The sequence below is a fragment of the Aquarana catesbeiana genome, linkage group LG11 (assembly GCF_042186555.1).
Source record: "Aquarana catesbeiana isolate 2022-GZ linkage group LG11, ASM4218655v1, whole genome shotgun sequence".
In the NCBI taxonomy this organism is placed as follows: domain Eukaryota; kingdom Metazoa; phylum Chordata; class Amphibia; order Anura; family Ranidae; genus Aquarana; species Aquarana catesbeiana.
The window spans coordinates 41,282,691-41,295,148 of NC_133334.1; the positions used below are offsets into that span (position 1 = coordinate 41,282,691).

At 42.1% G+C, this 12,458-nt stretch overlaps 1 protein-coding gene across 1 annotated transcript in view; it reads left to right on the plus strand.

Annotated features, from left to right (window-relative positions):
• Positions 1–11,960: 11,960 nt before the first annotated feature.
• The window catches only part of NAT10 (N-acetyltransferase 10), a 79,802-nt gene continuing 79,304 nt past the window's right edge, over positions 11,961–12,458 (plus strand). The window contains exon 1 of the mRNA XM_073604208.1: positions 11,961–12,109. The gene's annotated coding sequence lies outside the window, so the exon portion shown is untranslated. The remainder of the gene's footprint in view (positions 12,110–12,458) is intronic.

Genomic DNA, 12,458 nt, shown 5'->3' on the forward strand with positions numbered 1-12,458 from the left:
CCCCTCCCTCCTGCTGTGTGCCCCCGGAGCAAGCAGCTTTCAATGGGGGCCCCCCAAGCAGGCTTGTTCCTGAGCCGTGGTTCTGCTTGTGCATTCGGGTGCCTAGCTCTGAGGAAGGGGGTGCGCCCCCGAAATGCATTTGCTGTACCCCGTGTTCTGTGCGTGTCCATGCATTGTTTTTATGGCCTTTTGTCAGTTGCATTTTGTGAGTACCCACTTTTATATAAAAAGATTTTTATTATTAAATTATCTTTTGGTAATGTACTAGGTGTGCGTGCCTTCCATTTCTGTTTTTCTTACAGAGCTGTGGCTCTACCCTGCCCCCTCTCTCCTCATTGGCTGGCTCACTGGTTGTAAATTAACAGCAGAGGGAGCCAATGGCTCATGTTGCTGTCTCAGCCTATGAGGAGGGAGAGTCCCAGGATAGCCAAGGCTCTTGTGCACAGCACTGGAGGAAGATCGGGCTCAGGTAAGTATTGGGGGTGGGAGCTGCTGTACAGAGAAGGTTTGTTACCTTCATGCATTGAATGCATGAAGGTAAAAAAAAAAAAAACCTTTAGAACCAGTTGCCTACTGGGCACTTTTACCCCCTTCCTACCCAGGCCACCTTTAAACGCTGTCACACTTTAAATGACAATTGTGCAGTCATGCAGCACTGTACCCATATAACATTTTTTTATTAAAAAAAAAAAAAAAAAAATTCACACAAATAGAGCTTTCTTTTGGTGGTATTTAATCACCACTGGGTTTTTAAATTTTTTTTTTTTGCTAAATAAATTTAAAGAGCAAAAATTTTTGGGGAAAAAAAAGTTTTTCATAGTTTGTTATAAAATCTTGCAAACAGCTAATTTTTCTCCTTCACTAATGGGCACTGATAGACGACACTGTTGGGGCTGTACTGATAATCAGGACCAATGTCCACTTTGACTCTAGGGATTGGACACAGCTGATCACAAAGTAAAGAGCTGCTGTGGCTCTTTACCCTGACCTGTCATCAGCTGTGTCCAAAGGAGGGCGTCATATGACGCCCTCCCAGAACTGGATGGCCGTGCTGTAGCTGTCATTTGGCTATAGTGTGGTCGGCGAGTGGTTAAGGAGTAATAGGGGTTGCTATAGGCACTACATTCTGGTAATTTGAAATATTAAAGGAAAGGTGTTTTTTTTTTTTTCTCTTTTTTGTAATAAAACTATGAATTTTTAACCATGCTGTGTGAATGTTTTGGTACAAAAAAAAAAAAATTCACACAGCATGGTTAAAAATTCATAGTTTTATTACAAAATGAAATGATATAAAAAAAAAAAAAAAAAAAAAAAAAAAATCATTAACCACTTCCCACCGGAGGTATGCATATATGTGGCCTCTCGGTGGGCTTTAATGCCCAAAGGCCGTATCTGTATCCCCATGTAAACCTTTTTTGTGTGCAGAGAGCGCACTCCCAGCACAGTAACTGGCGGGTACTGGAAAAGCTCCCAATGCATACTTGCGATGGGGAGCTTTCTCTTCATGCGACTGCCAATCACAGTGGTCACATGATTGGAATGCCCACCTTCACCTTCTGGCATTTAGAACCTCGTAAAGGGCTGGGAAGGAGTTAAAACCATAGAAAACATGGGGGGGGGGGGGTGTGTGTTTATTTACGAAAGGCAAATCCACTCTGCACTAAAAGTGCACTTGGAAGTACAGTCCCTGTAAATCTGAAGGGAAGATCTGAAATGAGTAGAAGCTCTGCTGATTTTATCATCCAATCATGTCCAAGCTAAAATGCTGTTTTTTTTTTTTTTTTTTTTATTTACCTTACATGTCCCCCTCGGATCCACAGTGACTACACTTTCAAGTGCACTTGCAGTGCAAAGTGGATTTGCCTTTAGTAAATAACCCCCCATAGCCTCCCTTTACTAATTATCCACGAGGACCAAAATCGCAGTTGATTCAAAATTTACTGGGGGTGTCTCCAACACAGAGTGTACATAAGCGTGTTTTGTAGGGAACCCCACTTCAGGAGGAATAGGGGAACACTTTTACACATTGAAATTAACAGTAGAACACAATTGCAATACAAAATTATGAAAAAAACATTTTTTTACCATTTATAATAGCTTACAAAAAAAAAAAAACCCACCAGAGAGGTTAACAGTGTCACAGCCAAAATGTCACAATGTCTCCCCCTGGGGAAGGTGTGGGAGTGGATAGAGCAGCAAATCAAAAAGCTAAGAAGTGAGAGATTACAAAAATGATATAGTATAAGAAGGCCCCTCTTTCTATCTTAGGAGCTCCTTTCTTGGAATATAATGTGAGTGAACTGATGATGCTCATGTGAAAGAACATGAAGTAAAGTCAATACGAGCCATGAAACTGCAAGGGTACGATTTGATTGTGTCCGTGCATATGTGAGCGATTGTGAACGATGAATACAGCAAGCTGATTTTTAGTGTGTCATGTGAATTGAATGTTTGTACGGAATGTTCTTATAGGGTCCGCCTCCTTTCAAAAAAAAAAAAAAAAAAAAAAAAAGCAAGCTTCAATTAGAAAAAAAGCTGCTGTATGGAAAATTCAGTGACATGTTTGGCTTGTGAGGCTAAGATTAGTAAACACTTAGGGCCTAGTCACATTTTCCAGGCTGATGTCGGTGCGTAATCATCTGCTTAGTTACAAGTAAAAGTGAGTCAAGAAAGCCCTTTCATTATGACGGTTTTGTCAACATGCAGCAGCCTTAAAATCTGACATGCGTCATATTTTTAATGTAAGGAATGTGTGCTCTGGTGCTGTGCATGTGTGTAGCTCGCTACTGGAAGGTTTCATTTGCACTAGCTCTGCTCTCTGAAGAGCGATCTGCATTTAGATCTCTTTTCAGAGAACATTTGACAGGCGTTGCATCGCCTCCTTGCTGCCTGTTTTAACCCCCTAAATGCCAGACTACTGCACTGTAACTCTGCGTGGTTGCAGTGTGGTCCCACTCACTGCCACTTGCCAAACACACATATATATATAATTCCTGCCGCAAAGCTTTGCTGCTTGTATACACCCCCAGCCGCTGAGTGATGGTAAAAACGCAGCTCAGCTGCATGGTTTACCGCCCCCTCAACTGCCTAAGGGCTGGGGATGCACCAATATACCGGCCAAAAATAGGGTTATTGGCGTTTTGCCGATTAAAAAAAAAAAAAAAACCTGCTGATAGTGGCATGCTGCGTCCTATTGACTTCAATGCTTCATTTACATGAATAGGTCACATTTGATTGCAGTACTGACCGCCAATCTATTGGTCTGCTGGTTACAGTACTTTAAAGCACTAACTGGGAGCAAGCAGCAAACCAGCCATAAAAATGCTTTGTAAATGTTGCTAAAGGATATACTGCACAGTAGCTTTCACAAGCTTAGGTTATACCTGCCTGTGTGTACACAGCTTCAGTCCTATACCCATGGGGTATTTAAAGCTATCTTGGAGCGGAAACCCAGGGATTACACAATTCTGGCCTCCTTTTTATGGTGCTTCCCAGTCTAACTAAAAATCCTATCAGTGAGACTAAAGGCCCATACACATGATACAAAAATCGGAAGTAAAACTTCGTCCGACGAACTATCTGCCGATTTTCGGTACGTTAGTACGGTGCTTTCAACAGCCGTTTCTGATTTTTCGTATGACAAAAGCTGGATGTGCAGACTATAAAATTTTTGTCGGATGTTTACACAACTTCCGATTTTTGTTTACTTAGTATGGTTTTTCATCCAAAAATAATCGTAAGAGCAAGACTACGCATGCTCAGAAACAAAAGAATACATACAAAACTATTCAACACATTACGTGAATTCGGTGGTACGAGAATTTTCGTATGTGAGTAACCTCTTCAACTTTCAACATGAGATGAGCATGCAACAAAGAACGGACGAACGTTCGTCCGAAAATCTGATCCTGTGTACGAGGCTTTAGAAGAAGCAACAGCAAGCAAGAATACAGTGCACTGGAAGAAAGCTCAAGGTCTTCTTATTAGATTATGGCCCCTCCCCCTTTCCCAATCACTATAATAGTTGTATAATTTTTTTTTTTATATATTCTCTCTTTGGCTTCCAGCCCTATTATGCGATGTAATGTTATGATCCTTTAGTGAAACTGAGGATCCCAAATCTTGCAAAAAGATGCTACTGCAATGTTGTGAGATTTGGGGTTCTCCTTGTCATCTTGTCTGAAGGATTAGTAGATTTTTGTACTCACCATAAAATCCTTTCCATTGAGGGACACTGGTGCCACCCCCTGTTTAAGATCTCGCTCTCATAACTACCCAGCTACAAAACTGAGACCTGCTGATAGCAGAAGGATATACCCTGGGCTGGGCTAGAAGTTTTTAATTTGTTTGCCAGTGGCCAATGCTCTTTGCAGACAGCAAAATAACCCGAAGGTAAAAAAAAAAAAAAAAAAAAAAAAAAAAACTTTGCATAAAAAGGTAAAAAATTGAGCACAAAAAATGTATATGTTTTTTTAATAAAAGTGTAACTGCACTAAACACTTTATTTACCACCTGGAGTTCCTCTTTAACATTTCATTTCTACAACACTAATCAGGGTTTTCTGTTTACATAATGGAGTATCATATACAGTATCTCACAAAAATTAGTACACCCCTCACATTTTTGTAAATATTTTATTCTATCTTTTCATGTGACAACACTGAAGAAATGACACTTTGCTCCAATGTAAAGTAGTGAGTGTACAGCTTGTATAACAGTGTAAATTTGCTGTCCCCTCAAAAAAACTCAACACACAGCCATTAATGCCTAAACTGCTGACAACAAAAGTGATTACACCCCTAAGTGAAAATGTCCAAATTGGGCCCAAAGTGTCAATATTTTGTGTGGCCACCATTATTTTCCAGCACTGCCTTAACCCTCTTGGGCATGGAGTTCACCAGAGCTTTACAGGTTGCCACTGGAGTCCTCTTCCACTCCTCCATGACGACATCACGGAGCTGGTGGATGTTAGAGAAATTGTGCTCCTCCACCTTCCGTTTGAGGATGCCCCACAGATGCTCAATAGGGTTTAGGTCTGGAGACATATTTGGCCAGTCCATCACCTTTACCCTCAGCTTCTTTAGCAAGGCAGTGGTCTTCTTGGAAGCATGTTTGGGGTCATTATCATGTTAGAATGCTGCCCTGCAGCCCAGTCTCCGAAGGGAGGGGATCATGCTCTGCTTCAGTATGTCACAGTACATGTTGGCATTCGTGGTTTTCTCAATGAACTGTAGCTCCTCCCCAGTGCCGGCAGCACTCATGCAGCCCCAGACCATGACACTCCCACCACCATGCTTGACTGTAGGCAAGACACTCTTGTCTTTGTACTCACCTGATTGCCGCCACACATGCTTGACACCATCTGAACCAAATAAGTTTATCTTGGTCTCATCAGACCACAGGACATGATTCCAGTACTCCATGTCCTTAGTTTGCTTGTCTTCAGCAAACTTTGTGGGTTTTCTTGTGCATCATCTTCTGGGACGACAGCAATGCAGACCAATTTCATGCAGTGTGCGGCGTATGGTCTGAGCACTGACAGGCTAACCCCCCACCCCTTCAACTAATGCTGGCAGCACTCATACGTCTATTTTCCAAAACAACCTCTGGATATGACGCTAAGCACGTGCACTCAACTTCTTTGGTTGACTATGGCAAGGCCTGTTCTGAGTGGAACCTGTCCTGTTAAGCTGCTTTATGGTCTTGGCCACCGTGCTGCAGCTTAGTTTTAGGGTCTTGGTAATCTTCTTATAGCCTAGGCCATCTTTATGTAGAGCAACAATTCTTTTTTTCAGATCCTCAGAGAGTTCTTTGCCATGAGGTGCCATGTTGAACTTCCAGTGACCAGTATAAGAGAGTGAGAGCGAAAACACCAGATAAAACACACCTGCTCCCCATTCACACCTGAGACCTTGTAACACTAAAGAGTCACATAACACCGGGGGGGGCTAATTGGGCCCAATTTGGACATTTTCACTTAGGGGTGTACTCACTTTTGTTGCCAGCAGTTTAGACATTAATGGCTGTGTGTTGAGTTATTTTGAGGGGACAGCAAATTTACACTGTTATACAAGCTGTACACTCACTACTTTACATTGTAGCAAAGTGTCATTTTTTCAGCGTTATCACATGAAAAGATATAATAAAATATTTGCATCTATTGGGGAGCTACAGTTCATTCAGGGAACCATGAATGCCAACATGTATTGTGACATACTGAAGCAGAGCATGATCCCTCCCTTCGGAAACTGGACTGTAGAGCAGTATTCCAACATGATATTGACCCCAAACACACCTCCAAGATGACCACTGCCTTGCTAAAGAAGCTGAGGGTAAAGGTGATGGACTGGCCAAGCATGTCTCCAGACCTAAACCCTATTGGGCATCCTCAAACGGAAGGTGGAGGAGCACAAGGTCTCTAACATCCGCCAGCTCTGTGATGTCGTCATGGAGGAGTGGAAGAGGACTCCAGTGGCAACCTGTGAAGCTCTGGTGAACTCCATGCCCAAGAGGGATAAGGCAGTGCTGGAAAATAATGGTATAGCCACACAAAATATTGACACCTTGGGCCCAATTTGGACATTTTCACTTAGGGGTGTACTCACTTTTGTTGCCAGTGGTTTAGACATTAATGGCTGTGTGTTGAAGTTATTTCGAAGGGACAGCAAATTTACACTATTATACAAGCTGTACACTCACTACTTTATATTGTAGCAAAGTGTCATTTCTTCAGTGTTGTCACATGAAAAGATAGAATAAAATATTTACAAAAATGTGATGGGTGTACTCACTTTTGTGAGATACTGTAAGTCATGAATGGCAAGTACACAATAATTTAGATTGTTATATTTTTTAAATTAATTTTCGTACATTTTTTACATGCATACAAAGTAACTGTTAAAGCTCACACAGGCTGATAATCAATACTTTTCTGAAACTTTGTTGAACAACATGGATGGGAAAAAAAATACCCTGCTGGCTATACCTGTATTCCGGAATAGACAAACCCCACTACTGACCTTTAGCCTGGGATCACACCATTGCGAATTGGATGCTGATGTACCGCATCCAGTACGCAATAGCAGGAGATTTTGACCGTCTCTCTATGGAGCCGGTTCACATATCTCGGCAGCGGGTCCGGTTAGATTTGGTCCATTTCAGGTCCAAATGTAGACAAAAATTCGGGCTAAAATCGGACCTGAAACGGTGAACCAGGACGCACCGGACCCCTGCTGTGAGCCGCATGTGGCTCATATGTGAACCCAAACTCAAGGATTAATGTCTGATGGCCAGAAGGCACTTATAACACTGAATTTATAAAATATATATATATATATATATATATATATATATATATATATATATATATATACATATACGCACACTGTATACAGTGCTCAGCATAAATGAGTACACCCTAACAGATTTGTCAGAAAACCTTTACGTTCCTTTCAAAATCAACATTTTCTATGGTACACTATATTACAGAATACTCCCACAAATCTAGGCCATTGATGGCAACAAAGATTTGTTAATTTGCACACACAAAAAAAAAATTTTTTTTCCTAACAAATTCATTTAAGACCATGTTGCAAAAATGAATACACCCCAATGAAAGTCTTAAGCCCCGTACACACGATAAATACGCATTCGAATCGATCGTACGATAATCGGATCCTTAGTACAGAGCTTTCGAGAGCCGATCAGGACGGTTCATCCGATATTATTCTATCAGACATGCGCGGAAATTTTTTTCGTACGATGCAAGATCATATGATTTTCGTTTCATCAGTACACCTATCGTTCGAAAATGCAATACAAATGCATTACAACACATGACATCACTTCCGAATTTTTATGCTGTTGTACGGGAATTTTCGTGACTTTAGTAAACTCATCAGATTCGACATGAGATCAGCATGCAAAAAAAAAAAAAAAGGGCGATCATTCGTCCGATAATCGGATCGTGTGTACCGGGCATTAGCAGCAAAGCTAAATTTTAGACAACAAAATCCTAATAACAAGAATTCAACTACAGGTGAGTCTAATTATTCATTAAACAGGTGTCCAGCAGACAGTTGATTATAAAAGGGCATTACTTAACAAAGAAAACCCCTTGGCACCACATGGAAGAGAAATGTCACAAGGCCTAAGAAAGAAAGTAATTTCTTTACACAAGAAAGGTGGAGTCTACAAGAAGATCAGCAAAGCTTTACTTATCAGTCAGAATACTGTAGCATAAGTGATACAATAATTTAACAATGATGGAACTGCAACCATCTCACAGAGAAGTCCAAATCATCCACGGAAGTTAACACCTGTACAGGAGTGTCTTCTGATGTGAAGGATTGAAGAAAATCGCCATGGAAGTTCACTGCAGTTAGCTAAAGAAATAGAAAGCCAAATTGGGGTGATTGTTTCCCGTGACACAATATGGCGTACACTGCAGAAGAATGGCATGCATGGGTGTCAACGAAGGAAGCCTCTCCTAAAGCCTATGCACAAAAAAAGCCCGTCTAGAATTTGCTAGGGCCCATGCTGAAAAAGAAGAAGACTACTTGGACTCTGTACTCTGGAGTGATGAGACCAAGATAAATGTTTTTGGAACTCATAGCTTTAAAACTGAATGGCGTTGCAAAGGTGAGGAGTACAAATAAAAATGCATGGTGCCTACAGTGAGACGTGGTGGTGGCAGTGTCCTTCTGTGGGGCTGCATGAGTGCTGCTGGTGTTGGGGAGCTGCATTTCATTGATGGCACCATGAATTCACAGATGTACTGCTCTATATTGAAAGAGAAGATGCTACCATCACCCCGTGCCCTTGGTCATAGTGCACTTTTCCAACATGACAATGATCCAAAACACACATCTAAGGCCACTGAAGCATTTCTGATAAGAACAGGGTGAAAGTAATTCAGTGGCCAAGTATGTCTCAACCCAATTGAACACCTATGGGGAATTCTGAAGAGACAAGTTGAGCATCACTCTCCATCCAGCATCCAGGCTATAAAAGAGGTTGTTCTTGAAGGATGGAAAAAGATATATGTATACTATGTCACCAACTTGTTCATTCCATGCCTAGAAGACTTGGTGCTGTCCTTACAAATCATGGAGGTCATACAAAATACTAGATGTAGTAGTTTTTTTGCGGGGTGTATTCATTTTTGCATCAACTAATTTGCGTAAAACTGAACATTTTGTAATCTAAGTTATATTATTAACCTTATTTTCATGTAATGAGCTAAACAAATGTTCTATAAAACTCAGTTTTATCAAAATTTTGGAAATTGTTCTTGTGTTCATTGAGATATTGATTAAAGTCTTACTTTCCAAAAGGGTTGTACTCATTTAAGCCGAGCAATGCATATAAATGCTTTTGAAAAATTTTCAGCATGAGCACCAAGGTGCTGAACATGCAAATAAACACTTTCCTTCTTGTGACAGGTCCACAGAGCTTACAGTTAAAGCTGAACTCCAGGTATGGACCAATGTAAATATACTTATTCCATACCTGGGGGGATCGCTGTGCAAATAGAGAATCACTGTAGTAGTCACTGCTGCTATAGGCGAATACCGCTATTTTGAGTGTTCTCTGAATGGATAAGGCGAAGGGGCAGGCTGTGATGTTTCAATCTCCACATTGTCCATTCAAAGAACACCTTGCATTAATTGAGGAAACATGAATGAAGACCATTCTGTGAATGGTCCCTTGCCAAGCGAGCAATCTCTTGTGGTTACTTTGTGGCAGGGCAGCTGCACGGAACGGAATGGAAGACAGTAGCGATATTGGTACTAATGGTGAATACTACAGCAATTCTGTGCTTCCACATCAGTCCCACATATATGGCATGTTCCAAGGTGAACCAATGTAACCGAGTTAAAATCCATAACTGGAATTCAGCTTTACAGATAGAAAGATACACAGCTCTGCATTAGATAATAAGGCAAGCAATGCTAAAATGCTACCTGTAACTTGTTCTTCAGGGGGTAACTGCCCAGTGAAAGTGGGCAATGGCAAGCATATCATTAGCCTACCTTGTTATAAATCTTAAACAACTTACTCCAAGTAGACACCCGTAATGTCTGTATGCCAGCTCTGATCCCCTGTATAGTGCCAAGCAATCCTGGAAAACCTAGGGCTCTGGTAAGGAAGCAGCATCAGCTTTTGTGGTCTATAGCAGTGGTCTTCAACCTTATTGAGACGAGGCCCAGTAAATTCCTGGAAAAAAACTTTCTATGCCCCAACAGAAAAAAAATAAAATCTTTATACAGTACTCACAAAAAAATGGGAATGCAAAAGATATTTGGAAATGCAGGAGAGCACTGTATGGGTCTGGGTGTTACTGTGGAGGGATGGATTTTGTGGTGGGGGGATAGAGGACTCTTCAGCAGACATGATATAGGGGATGAGGTTTCTAGAAGGGATTGGGGGTTCTCCAGGAAGCCGGGAACATTTCAAGGACACAATGGGGGACTGGAGGGTACGGTGGTAGGTTGGAGGCAGTGTGGGAAATGGTGGGAGTTTGGAGGCACTATGGGGGGAGGCTGGAAGCTTTGCAGTAGAATGGGGGGCACTTTGGGAGGTTTGAGGAGGGGGGGCTGGAGGCTCTGCAGTAGGCTGTGGGGCTTAGGGGCACTGTGGTCCCTTATGAGAGGTTGGGGGCACTGTTGGAGGTTAGGAAATCCACAGCTGGCTAGAGACCTGGTGGGGAAAGGCCTCAGCTTGGTGACAGAGAACCACTGGTCTATAGGGTATTTTTTGGGGAAAAATGCCAGCCCTATGATCTCTCAGCAAATAACATTAGTAACAAATCCTATTTTTTTTTACCAGTTGATCCATTAAATACCAGCCAGGTGGCCACTCCACTAGTCACTGGCTATTTTGTCTTACATTTGGATAGTGCAGCCATCGCAGCAACAGGCCAGTAACGAGACACATTTGGGCCTCTGGTTTGAGCCCACAACTATGGAAGCCGGTTGCTACTCCCATCACAGAGCGCTCACGTCCAAAGGTTCCCTGAGAGCTATACAAGTGATTGATACCTTCATGCAGTTACAACTCTGGAATTTAGCCCCGCCCATTGCCCCTCCCCCATTCTCAGTTATTTTTTTATTTTTTCAAAGTTGCCCGCCATGCTTATCTTCTGGGAGTATCCAATTACTGTCTGTGCCAGTCCAGCTCCTCTGCCCCACCTAGGGTTGCCACCTCATCCCTTTAAAACCAAATACATAATAATCACACAGATTCTGTGACTGATTAAGCTGGTAATTAAACTCACTTGGTGCCTTATCTGCATTAAATTAGCCTCATAACCTGTGTAATTCATATAGCGTTTGGGTTTAAGCCCTTGTTCACACTGAACGCGGGTTTGAAATCGTTAGGCTTGCCATCTCATCCCTTTAAACCCGAACACATATAAATTACACAGGTTCTGAGGCTAATTTAATGCAAATAAGGCACAAAGTGAGTTTAATTACCACCTTAATCAGCCACAGAACCTGTGTAATTAATATGTGTTCGGTTTTAAAGGGATGAGGCAACAACCCTAGAAATCGTCGAGTTCAGCTCGCACGGATGGGTCCCGATTTGGCATTCAAATTGTGCCAATAAAAAGGACCCCTAGCCCCTCCCCCACAAAATGTTTAATGTGCATATTATATTCTTATGGGAAGCTTTCCGTTGAAATAGTCTGATAACAGGTTCTTTTTAATCAACATTGTATGTATTGTAAGGTACTGAATGTAGCAGCTGCTGCACCAAAAACTGCAGAGCCAGGCATCACAGCAGAGAGACATTACACTAATAATTCCATCAACCAAAAATGATTGTTTGTAAGTCTAAACACAAACGACTACACCCTGCATTCGCCATGTGACTTGCATTGAAAAAAAAAAAATGTGTCTCGGAGTCGGCCATTTTTCAATAGCCTACCTTGCAACGCATGCTCCAGGCTACAACAAAATGGCTTCCGGAATGCAGATGGGACGTCACGAAGCCGACTCTGGTTGGAAGGACCCCTCCGGAAGCGTTCAGGCGCCGCGGACAGCCCGGGGTCCTACCTTACTGTGCACATGGTACATGTGAGCGGAGCTGGCTGCCTGATTGTAGGGTATGTAATGGGTGAGCTGTGTGGGGTCACAGGCGGGTTATGTGGTGGGGAATGGCCGGTTACACTGCATATATGTCTCCTGTAGGTGCTTGTGTCCTTCCATAGGAGGGAGGAGGAGGTGTCTGTCAGCTGTCTTAGGTGTGTGCAGCCCTCATCCCTGAACATGTTTCCTTGTTTTTCATTCTGGTCATCTGCATTAAAAACCTTCTCATTCTATAATGTTACATTAACCACTTCAGCCCTAGAAGATTTACCCCCCTCCCCCCTTCATGACCAGTTTTTTTTTTTTTTTTTTAAATGCGATACAGCACTGTGTTACTTTAAATGACCATTGCGCGGTCGTGCGACG